At 39.7% G+C, this 12,895-nt stretch overlaps 1 protein-coding gene across 1 annotated transcript in view; it reads right to left on the bottom strand.

Annotated features, from left to right (window-relative positions):
* PJVK (pejvakin) overlaps window positions 1–11,033 on the bottom strand; it is a 40,581-nt gene extending 29,548 nt beyond the window's left edge. The window contains exon 1 of the mRNA XM_065927934.1: window positions 10,912–11,033. The gene's annotated coding sequence lies outside the window, so the exon portion shown is untranslated. The remainder of the gene's footprint in view (window positions 1–10,911) is intronic.
* Between the last annotated feature and the right edge of the window lie 1,862 nt (window positions 11,034–12,895).

Genomic DNA, 12,895 nt, shown 5'->3' with positions numbered 1-12,895 from the left:
CAAGTGCCCCAGAGCCTCTGCTCCACAAGAGAAGCCGCAGCAATGAGAAGCCTACACACAGCACCTAGAGAGGAGCCCCTGCTGGCCCCACTAGAGAAAGCCTGCGCAGCAACAGAGACCTAGTGCAGCCAAGAGAGAGAGAATAAATAGCAAGTTGAAGGACATTATCCTGGCTAATCCTGGAGCAGCCTTCACTCCCATGTCACTGAAAGGACATGCCACTCACTTTTTTTTTTTTTGTCTTATATCTAAGTATTAGATAATTTATCTTAATTTCTATTTCCTCATTTGGAAAAGGAGGCATATTCGTTTATAATTCTCTGAATCCTGATGTCATGCCTGCAAAGTAATTCTAAATGGAAATTTTGTTATCAGAAAAGGGGATCTGCAGAGCAGAGTTTTAGAAAGCTTTTAGAAGGATTATCTCCTGGACTGAAACACTGAAGAACAGTATTAGAACGTAGCTACACCTATGTATTTATCCTTAATTGGGATGATGCTAAAATATATAACTTCATGATACTTAATACTAATAGTTAAATTACCAAGATTTATATTTCCTGGGATTTAGTTACTATGTCAAATGTTTTACATGGATTATTTCAATTAATGCTCACCTCAACCCTCTGTGGAAAATTCTTAAAGAGATGGGAATATCAGACCACATTATCTGCCTCCTGAGAAACCTGTATGCAGGTCAAGAAGCAACCATTAAAGCTGGACATGGGGGGGAAAAAAAAGCTAGACATGGAACAACAGACTGGTTGTCAAAACTGGGAAAGGGGTACATCAAGGCTGCATATGGTCACCCTGCTTATTTAACTTATATGCAGAGTACATCATGCGAAATGCTGGGCTGAATGAATCACGAGCTGGAATCAAGATTCCTGGGAGAAATATCAACAACCTCAGATATACAGATGACACCACCGTAATGGCATAAGGCAAAGAGGAACTAAAGAGCCTCTTGATGAAGGTGAAAGAGGAGAGTGAAAAAGCTGGCTTAAAACTCAAAGTTCAAAAAATTAAGATCATGGCATCTGGTCTCATCACTTCATGGCAAATAGATGGGGAAACAATTGAAACAGTGACAGATTTTATTATCTTGGGCTCAAAAATCTCTGCGGACAGTGACGGCAGCCATGAAATTAAAAGATACTTGCTCCTTGGAAAAAAAGGTATGACAAACCTAGACAGTGTATTAAAAAACAGAAGCATCACTTTGCTGTCAAAGGTTCATAAAGTCACAGCTATGATACATAGGTGCATGTACATATGGTACATGACTACACAGCCAGTAATCATGTATAGATATGAGAGTTGGACCGTAAAGAAGGCTGAGTCGTGAAGAACTGATGCTTTCGAACTGTGGTGCTGGAGAAGACTCTTGAGAGTCCCTTGGACAGTAAGGAGATCAAACCAGTCAATCCTAAAGGAAATCAACCCTGAATATTCATTGGAAGGACTCATGCTGAAGCTCCAACCCTTTGGCCACCTGATGTGAAGAGCCAACTGATTGGAAAAGACCTTGATGGTGGGAAAGATATAAGGCAGGAAAAAGAAGGGGATAACAAAGGACGAGATGGCTGGATGGCATCACTGACTCAATGGACATGAATTTGAGCAAACTCCGGGAGATAGTGAAGGACAGGGAAGCCTGGTGTGCTGCAGTCCACAGGGTCTCAAAGAGTCAGACACAACTTAGCAACTGAACAACAACTCTCTGAAGCAGGTACTCTGATTTTCCCATTTTACACTTGAATAAAAATGAAACTTTGGTAAGAATATCTGTTTAAAGCCATCAGTCTAAAAAAAAAAAAAATTAATTAAAAAAAAAAAAAAAAAGCCATCAGCCTGGGAAGAACTGAACTTTCTGACTCCAAATCCAGTGTTTTTCCTAGGACCTCGAATATTTGGTCAGTCTCAGTCACTGTCCCGCAGCATCCTTGATTCCAATGTTCTTTGCATTACACCGACTCTTTGAGGCTCAATTTCCCCATCAGCAGAGTACACATTAAAGTCTGGCCCAAAGATAGGAGCCAAGTTTATTTATAGCATCATCTGATTCTCTGCAGCACTTCCTCTTCTTAGAATCTGCACTGTGCTGTCTGATGATTGGCCTTTTTCCTTAAATGATACTGAGCACTTTGGTTGCTATTGAACAGTTTAGATCAGCATTGTCCCCCAAAAAGGCCATATTACAAATCACGTATGTAAATATTCTTGTAGATACATTACTGGAGGAAATGAACAGGTGAAATTAACTTTAATATTTTTATTTAACCCCACGTATATATAACATATTATTATTTCAACTGGGGTTAAATAAAAATATTAAAGTTAATTTCACCTGTTTATTTTCTTTAGTAATGTGTCTATTAGAACATTTACATACGTGATTTGTAATATGGGTTTTTTTGGGGGGGACAATGCGACTGATCTAAGCTGTTACATGTTTATATACTAAGTTGCTGAAATCTGCCCTGTAATTTACATGTACAGCACATGTCTGTTCAAACTAACCACATTTCAAGCACTCAACAGTCCCATGTAACAAGCGACTGGACAGCTAAGGCTCACCTCTCACACGGAAATGCCAGGCCCCTGAAAGCAGACCTCCTAAGCTCCGCTCCTGGGTGCTGTGCTAAGTCGTTCAGTCATGTTCCATTCTGGGCGACCCCACAGACTGCAACCCACCAGGCTCTTCTGTCCTGGGATTTTCCAGGCAGGAATACTGGAGTGGGTTGCCATACCCTCCTCCAGGGGATCTTCCCAACCCAGTGGTCGAACCTGCATCTCTTAAGTCTACCCCTAGCGCCACCGGACTTCCCTTTATTCAGCCTTCACTACTTCCAAAGCAGTTTGTGCAACTGCTCCTACAGACCTTCCTATGTTCTTTAGGACTCCAAATAACACTTAATTGCAGACAGGTGCTTCTATTATCACAGAGAAAATTGAAATCCTGGATGGACTCTTTCCCACCACAGTATATTGCTCTAGGAAAGTGTTTAGTTGTAGTATTAATGAGGTGTCTTAGAATCAACATGTTAAGCAATCACGCTTTGAAATACACAGATGGCTCCAATTATTTACATTTCTTGCACCACCTCAAACTTTATACTTTCTCCTAGTCACTCTTCCTTTGCTCATGTCTCAGAGGAATCTGGTTAAATATTCTAATTGCAATGTTGACTCTGCATCCTACTCTTCCTTCATGGACCTTGTGGTATCAGTAACTCCATTTCCCTTCCGAATCAATTTTTCTTTCTCCCGCTAGCTGGGTTAGTTAGTTCTCTTCTGACCCAATAAAACAGTGCCTTGTGTTAGTCAGGGTTCTCCACAAAAACTGAATTAACAACAGGAGATAGATGATACACATACATTTTATAAGAAAGGATAATATATTCTTCTTAATTACATGTGAGACATTCACAAAAAATTTCTAAACCACAATAAAAAAACAATCAAAACCCCACAACAAACACCCAATAAATTTGGGTGGGGTGGAGTAAGGGGGGTAGATTTATTTTAAGAAATTGGCTCATTGGACTGTAGAGACTTCCTGAATGCAAAATTTGATGGGGTTGGGCCAGAAGCCTTGGTGACTCAAGGAAGAATTGCATTTTGAGTCTAAAAGCAGTGTGCTGGCAGAATTCCTTCTTTCTTGGAGAGGTCAGACCTTGCTTTGCGAAGGGCTTTAAATGATTGAATGAGACCCACCCACATCACAGAGCATAATTTGCTTGGCTCAAAGTCTACAGATTTAAATATTAATCTCTTCCAAAAAGTATCAATACTTTCACAGAAAGGCTCAGAATCATGTTTGACCAAATAGCTAGATACCATGGCTCAGCCAAGTTGACACATAAGAATTAACCATTACATCCCCTTTAATTTCTATCTCATCTCTTCCTTTGGGAACTCCAGCTCACAGGTTATAATCACTGTTATTTCCTCACTTTATTCTTTCATCTTAATAACAGTTTAATCCTACCATTCTCACAGGTTTCCTTAGGGTCACTCACTGAGCTTCTTACTGCAATATACAATGGTAATTCCAGAACTGTTTCAGAAAGTCTGTTCCACACCTTAGGTTTAATAGATTTTATATTACTACTACTAATAATACTTTTTAAAAGATTCCACATATAAATATATCTGGTAAACTTTGGGTTGAACCAACTTACTTATTTACCACGTACTTTAAAAAATATCACAGCTGGGAGAATTTTCCAAATTTATTTTGGTGTCAGAGTCCTTTAAACACCCTGTCATATTAGCTGAGAGGAACAGACACTTTGGAAAACACTATCTTACCTCATTCTCTAAGTTTTTATAACTCTTATTAGCTCATAACACAGTTTTGACACAGTAAATGCACATTTTGATTTCACTTTTTTCCTAGCTTTACTCCTAAGATCTAGTCTCAGTCCCCGGTATCTGAATAGTGTGTCCTATCTTTTCACATGCCAAGTTTCTAGAATTGTTGCTGTACGCACGGGGTGTGTTCATATTGGTGAGTATTACCTTGTTGTTGATAATTCAGAATGTAGCAACTACCCTTTTTTTCCAAAAATTTATTTATTTTTTAGTTGAAGGATAATTGCTTTCCAGAATTGCGTTGTTTTCTGTCAAACCTCAACATGAGTCAGCCACAGACAGCAGCTGCCTTTTACCAGAGGAACTGTCCCACAACTGGTCACTTAGGGGAGACACGCAGCATGTGGGCCACCCCAAAGGGGCCTCCTCCAACCCACTGACCCCGTCACTGTTTACTTCACCCCTTCACAAACAACACCCCATCTTAGGTGGAAGATATCAGCTACCTTCTGCTTTGTGCTCTTGGGGTCAGCGTGCTCATAGTGGAATCAGGCAAGGTGGAGTTCATGCCAGAATGACCAAGCCGAGAACAATAAGCTAGGGGTCCCGGAGGGAGCAAAAACATTGGGGTTTATTAATAAAACCACAGACAAGCCTGCCATACAGACCTCTGGCAGAATTTTAGAGAAAACAGCAAACAAACCAGCCTAAAGAGAGAAAATGGCAAGAAGCAAAATGTGTAATAAAAAGGGGGAAATAATTTCAGACACAGCAAATTTTAAGAAATAATAAACCAACATGAACAATTTTACAGCAATAGCTTTTTGCCAAGGGAAGGTTAACTCTTGAGTCTGAATTTGGGAGGTAAAAGCCTGCCTGCTGCAATTTGTCCTTGGTCAGAGGCATCACTACAGCTACGCCCTCTGGGTGATATGCTAGGAAAGACTGAGGGCAGGAGGAGAAGGGGATGACCGAGGATGAGATGGCTGGATGGCATCATCGACTCGATGAAGATGAGTTTGAGCAAGCTCTGGGAGATGGCAAAGGGCAGGGAAGCCTGGCGTGCTGCAGTCCACGGTACTGCAAAGAGCCGGATCTGACTGAGCCACTGAACAGCAGCAGCAATGCCCTCAGGGTGACACTGGATGATGTGCATGGAGAGAATCTGAACTACATTTATGGTTTACTTTCGGACAATATTAGGCATCTGACATGTGGGGAAATAGTGTTGAGAACTTTGCTCAATAGGAAGCCATTAGCAAGGCCCCGATGCCCAAAGGAAAGCTTGTTAAAGCTGTTTCCCTTGGCGACTAACAACTTGTACTAGTCAGTAGGTGGGTTACTTGGTCCTGCTGGGTCCCAGTGTGTAAGCTTCTTTCTGATCAAAGTTACGTCCCTGGGTAAGCTGTGTTTAAACACTTTAATCTCTGTCTCCATGAAGTTCTATTATACTGGTCCAAGAGATTGAATTAGCAGTCTCTAAGATGAGTTTGAGTAAGCTCCGGGAGTTGGTGATGGACAGGGAGGCCTGGCGTGCTGTGATTCATGGGGTTGCAAAGAGTCGGACACGACTGAGCGACTGAACTGAACTGAATTTCCCTAAACACAAGAATATAATTTTAAAAAACCTTTTCTTTGAAGCAATAAACCATTCACAGGAAGTTGCAAAGATGATAGAGGCCCCCTGTACCTTTAACTCAGTGTCTCTCAATGGTTACATCTTACATAAATATAAAAGATTATCAGAACAAGGAAATTAATAATGGTACAACATGTATATATAGCTCATCCATGCAATTTTTAAAGTATAAGCAGCATAAAATTGACCACTTTAACCATGTTTAGGTGTGCAGCTGAGTAGCGCTAAGTACATTCTCACTGTGGTGCAGCCAATCTCGAGAGCTCTTTCACCTTGCAAAACTGAAACTTTGTACCCACTAAACACTAACCCCCCATTCTTCTCTCCCCCAGTCTCTGGGAACCACTCTGTGTTTTCTATTAACTGCATAGATGACTGATGTCAGCAGAATTACAAGATTTGCCTTTCTGTGACTGTTTCGAATCACTTACACAATGTCCCCAAGGTTCATCCAAAGCTCTGTCACTATCAGAATTCATTTCCTTTTTAAGACCATAATGTTCCATTGTATGTAGACACCTCATTCTACTTACCTATTTGTCTCCTGAAGGATACTTGTGTTGCTTCCACCTTTTGGCTATTGTGAATGATGCTGCTATTGAACACCCATATCCATGGGTGTACAAATATCTTTGAGATCCTGATTTCAGTTATTTTGGGTATTGTCAGGGGCTGAGCTGTGCCCCCCTCAAATTCATATGCTGAAGTCCTAACCCCTAGATGCCAGAATGTGGCAACATTTTGAAGATAAGTCCTTTTAAGAACTAATTAAATTAAAATGAACTTTTGGGGTGAACTCTAATCCAATATGGCTGGTTTCCTTATAAAAAGGAAATTTTGACTGAGAGATTTTCTGAAGTATATATATTTTTAGTATGGTTCTACTATTTTTCATTTTTTTCTTAAATTGCCTATAGTATTCTTTAAGTTGCAGTTTACAATAAATACATTTATGATTGTTTACCTCTTCGATTGCTTCTTCCTCACAGACCACAGTATTTTTAATTGAGAAAGTACTATTCTCCACAAATGCTGAGGTACTTGGTAAATTTGGGGCAAATTCTAAATGGAAGATATTCTAAAATCTAACACTTTTTGTGAAACGTGTAAAACTTCAGCCCAAATAGGTACTGTCTGTTTGTCATAAAAGTGCCTTATGCAACAAAAAGAGTTTATAAGACAAAATGTGTCTAACAAATGGTCTCTATAATTATTTTAAATATTTTGCCAAATTTAAATACTGTAAAACCATTGATTGTTCTTGTTTATTCCATTCAAATAAAGAATATAAATTTATCCAGTTAAAAAAATATTAATAGGAGTGCCATCAAAAGGCTCTTCTTATAAGTCTAGATTTCCAAAAGCTCAGAGAACTTAAAGATTACATCTACATTGTGTGGAACTCTCAGCATTCAATCTGGTCAGTTCCTTCCTCTTGCTTGGAGGGATAAAATTGATTGTCTTCTTGTTTGGAAATTTTGTTTTGAATCATTGCAATTCACTAAAAACTTCAAAAGCTGAAGTTTTTGGCACTTTCTACTTGTTGAATATTTAAATTAACAATTTCCAATTAACTTTGAGCAAAGTGAAACCAAAATTTAGAGAACTTGTTACAAAAAACTTTGATATCATTGCAAGATACTTAGAATGATTTACAAAGTCGTACTTCAAAGTACTACTCAAACATTTTAAAATTCAATTGATGCTAGTGAAAATAGCATATAACCATCTGAAAACTGTGAATTTTTTATTCAACATCAGTTTTGTTACAAAAATTTTGTAATTTCAGTATTTTGAGTATATAAAAGTATTTGTTAAATTTGATAAATTGGTAAGACAAATCTTATTGATAAGATTTGTCAGCTTGTTTGAACACAGTTATAAATTAAATTGTACAATAGCCAATTCTTTGCATATTTCTATTCTGGAGGTTTCATAATTTACTAAGAACTTTGTTTTTATCACAGTACTGTGCCCACCAATACTTTCATTTTCATAGCAAAGTTGAATTTTTAAACTGAATTTATGATATTATGCACAAAAATGGGGTCAGATACTATAACTGATTCACTTTGCCGTACAGCAAAAATACAACATTGTATATGACCTATACTACAGTAAAAATTAGTTAAAAAAAAACCCAAGTATATTCATAGACACAGAAAACAAACTTATGGTTACCAAAGAGGAAACGTCAGGGGCAGAGAGAAACTAGGAGACTGGGATGAACATGTCCAAACTGGTGTAAATAAAATAGATAAACAACAAGAGCCTACTGGATAGCAGAGGGATAGCAAGAGGATAGCAGAGAACAAGGCTAGCAGAGGGAACTATATTCAGTATCTTGTAATAACCTATAATGGAAAAGAAGCTGAAAAACAGATATAGATAAATGTATAACTAATTATATTTGCTGCATACTGAATCACTGTAAATCAACTATACTTCAGTTTTTAAAAATTGACATTATTTTAATTGTCTGCAAAATCCTTTTGCTGATAGAGCCAACACATTGACAGCTATGGCTACATGCTAGTGTGCAGGTAAGATATCTGGACTCAATATGAGTCAAAGTACTTTAGAAGTAGATGCACACACCCTGAATAAAGTCATGCTTCTCAGAGGGATGTGAAAATGCACCTCCTAATATGTGTATTAAATCATCTTCAGGCATGACATTCCTAAAATAACAATGAGCTTTTCAAGTGTATGCTGCCTTTTCAGCGGATTTGAATCATCTGACATTTTTGGTTTTCATATTCTGATTTCCATGCTGAGAGACTGAATGGACAGACAGGCAACAGCCATACCATTAATGACAACAGAACTCTCGTCCACAACCTCTGCAGCAACTGGCCCAAAATTGTCAGGACTTAGTCAATGGCTGCCAACTTGCCTATTTTTGCCTTGGTTTCCAACTCAGACCAACCAGAGAAAGCCAAATACACTTTCCAAGTTAAGCATGTGAGACACAGTACTTCTAGTTAGCCTGCCTCCATCTTCCCCATGTCAACAGTTTCCAATCCAAGCATATCAGAAATTTTTTTTCACTATAGAACATTCCCTTTGCAGAGACATCACTTTGCCCACAAAGATTTGTATAGTCAAAGCTATGATTTTTCCAGTAGTCATGTATGGATATGTGTTGGACTGAAAGATTGTTGCTGAACCACGAAAGACACCAGGATTCTTGGCCTCTGGAGGAGAATTCAATCTGGGGCCAGTGATAAGGCTTGATCACTCAGAGCTTTTGTGTAATAAAGTTTTATTAAATTATAAAAGAGATAGAGAAAGTTTCTGACATAGACATCAGAAGGGGGCAGAAAGAGTCCTCCCTGCTAGTCTTTAGCCAGATGTTATATAGCTACTAGCAAGCTGTTAATTATAGAAAGGAGATGTCTCAAAACTCAGAGTGGCACCAGGCCCCTTACCTACAACGTGCATTTTGAGATAATACTGGCACCAGTGAGTCATTCCAGGCCATAAGACGATTGACATGAATATTGAAGAGAGGCAGGTTTCCAAGTAATTATATAGTTTCATTAACATAGATTAGGAGAACAATGTATGAGTAAAACATACTGGTTTGTTGAGCCCTTATCAGTTCTGAGTCTAAAGTGGAGCCGACTTGAAGAAAAAGAGTCTAGGGTAAATACATAGTTCATTAACATAGCTTAAAACAAATATTTCCATAAGAAAAAGGCAGTGGTTAGCTCAAGGTTTCAGGAAAGTTAAGTTCAGGTGTCTTCACAGCAACACAGAATTTTAAGAGAAACCTCTTTTTAAATTCATATAGAGAAGGAGAAAAAATTTTAACACTTGTTTGTTTCCTCCTGCCGCTTAAGACAGAGATAAAAAATGTCTGACACTTGCAGCCTACTTCCTCCTTGTGGAGACCCCTGGCCTTCCTGCCTGTTACCCTCTCAGGACCATAAAAAGGCTGAGTGCAGAATGATGCTTTTGAAAGGTGGTGCTGGAGACTTGAGAGTCCCATGTATATAGCAAGGAGATCAAATCAGTCATTCCTAAAGGAAATCAACCCTGAATACTCATTGGAAGGACTGATGCTGAAGCTGAAGCTCCAATACTTTGGCCACCTGATGTGAAAAGCCAACTTATTGGAAAAGACCCTGATGGTGGGAAAGATTGAGGGTAGGAGGAGAAGAGGGTGACAGAGGATGAGATGGTTGGATGGCCATCCCTGACTTAATGCACATGAGTCTGAGCAAACTCCAGGAGACAGTGAAGGACAAGGAATGTGCTGCAGTTTATGAGATCAAAAAGAGTCAGAAATGCCTTAGTGACTGAACAACAACTTGTTAAGGCACCAATAGGAAACTAATACAACAGACTTCCTTGGTGGTCCAATGGCTAAGACCGTGCACCTAACGCAGGGGCCTTGGGTTCGATCCCTCCTCTGGAAACTAGATCTCACACAGTTAAGAGTCCATATGAGACTGCATGCTGCAATGAAAGCCAAAGGTCACATGTGCCACAACTAAGACTGGTGCAGCCAAATAAATAATTTTTTAAAAAAGAAACTGATAGAGGTATAGACCCAGGTTTTCAGTATAACTGTAATTTATACAAGGGGAATCAGGTGTAACTAAAAGCGCTAGTATCATCCATGAGTTAGCAGTTTTGCAAATTTACCCCACTGACTAGAAAAAATGAAAGTTTTGCCTTGTGGTTCCTCAAATCTACTGAGAAGGTAGTATAATGTCAGATGGCATTTTAGAGACAGGCTTTTCCAGAATCTGTCAGATTTGAAGTGCAAATAAAATAGTTGCACGGATATGTTGTCAGGATTTGTCTCAGACACTAACAAATTACAGATACAACGTTTAAATTAACAACCTAAGGGCTTCTGTTGTGCTGCACCTTGCCGGCTTGCAAGCCCTGGACTTGCCAGGGGAGAAGAGAAAGCTGGGCTGGGGTTGGGGGAAGCTTACCTGTCTGAACCAAGGTCCTCGAACTGACAGCGCACTGTGTGCACAGCCGGCTAGAAGGAGATGAAGGGCATCCTTGCTCCCAGTGAAGGAGGCCGGGGTTACCCTTTTTGGGGACTTGACTTCTGGTTGGCTCATTGATTACCAGGAGGACTAGCAGAGGGACCCGCCTCTCATTAAGCCTTCCAAAACTATCCAGGTGGAGATGTTTTGATTTGAAGATAAGAACAATCACCAGCTGGGGCCTGGGGCAAGTATGTAGGAAATGAATATTAATCATGTGAATTGAGTGTAGGTGAAGTACCGAGCGCACCCAAGCCATCTTGAATGGCCAGATCAGACAGCTTATCACATAACACCAGATACAAGGACTTGGACCAATTCAGCTAGACTGTGGAAAAATATCTTGTTCAATGGACAAAATTTAAAAGCTCAGAATGTTTCATTAAGTATTGGTAACTATATCGGCAAAACTGTGAGGAATTTAGAAGGTAACTTTGACCTCTTGGTACTGATACTATGAATCTGAAGATTACTGACTGAAGCAGCTTTGCTGGGAATGCCATCTTCCTGTGTGGCCACCTAGGTAGGTGCCTGCATATCCAGGTACCTCCTAGAAGAAAATGTACAAAGTCTAAAAGCTAGTGCAGGGGCTTCCCTGGTGGTCCAGTGGTCAAGAATCTGCCTTGCAATGCAAGGGACGGAAGTTGGAGCCCTGTTCTGGGATGATCCCACATGTCTCTGGGCAACCAAGCCCATGTGCCACAAATACTGGTCTGAGCTCTGAAGCCCACATGCAGCAACTACTGAAGCCAGCACAGCACAGCAGCAAAGGCCCAGCCCAATAAAAAAAAGCTAGTGCAGACCTACATGATGGCAAGCAGACCTACATGATGGCAAGCAGACCTACACTGGTGACACAAGTGATGGTGTTTAAAAGGATCACTGGGACCCAGTCTGGGCTTCGTCACTGACGAGGGTCCTCAGCATAGGCTGCTCCCCTCCTCTTTATCATCAGCATGACATTATTTCAAGAGCCTTCCTTCTGGGCTCCTATGGCTTTGTCGGGGATTCTTTCATTACAGACAAGAGAAACCACTTCCCAGGGCTTCCTCGGCACTGCCAGCAAGTTCAGAGTTACCATTATTTTGGACCCCAAAAAGATGAAAATGAATTGACTTACATCATGACTATTTTGATGTGAAAAACACTTCGTTGTTTTCAAAGTATTTTAAATCTAAAAGTTTTTAACCAACCTAGAACTTAATGAGATCTTTTCTCCTGCAATATGTTACTATTTGATGGTGGATACTGAGGTGGGGGCATGGGAGGGGGTTGGATGCATATGCACAACAGCCTTCTAGAAAACTTCCAAATGCAATTAATACAAGAAAATATGCAGATTTTGAAAACTGATAGAAGCAGATGGATTACTGCCTCAAGATGAAGGATGGTGGGATGGAGAAGACAGGGATTAGTAAGAGGCAAAGAAAATGATTAGTGATGACGGATATGTCCATTCTTGCAACTGTGGTGCTGGTGTCAAAAGCATATGCATATGTCAAAATGTATCACATTGTACAGTTCAGATATGTAAAGTTTACTGTATGTCAGTTAAAATAAAGTCAATAAAATTTTTAAAGTAAGCTTGAAAAAAAAAATAAAGTAAGCTTGATATGACTGGAAGAAAAGTTTCTATTAACTATATTATTTCCTAAAGAAATAACTTAATGAAGATAATTAAAGGGGCAGGGATTAGCAATTAACACCTAAAATAAAAGAAGTAATCAATTTAGCATTATTTTAACAGTATTAAGTTGTGCTTACCCTATTAACTCAAGGCTTCCTACATGACGCTAGAGGGAAAGAACCTGCCTGCCAAAGCAGGTGACATAAGAGATGCAGGTTTGATCCCTGGGTCAGCAGGATACCCTGGAGGAGGTCATGGCAGCTCACTCCAGTATTCTTGCCTGGACAATCCCACAGA

Source organism: Muntiacus reevesi, chromosome 3 (genome assembly GCF_963930625.1).
Source record: "Muntiacus reevesi chromosome 3, mMunRee1.1, whole genome shotgun sequence".
Lineage (NCBI taxonomy): Eukaryota > Metazoa > Chordata > Mammalia > Artiodactyla > Cervidae > Muntiacus > Muntiacus reevesi.
The sequence above is the reverse complement of the archived record's forward strand: the minus strand, read 5'-3'. Positions and strand labels throughout refer to the sequence as shown.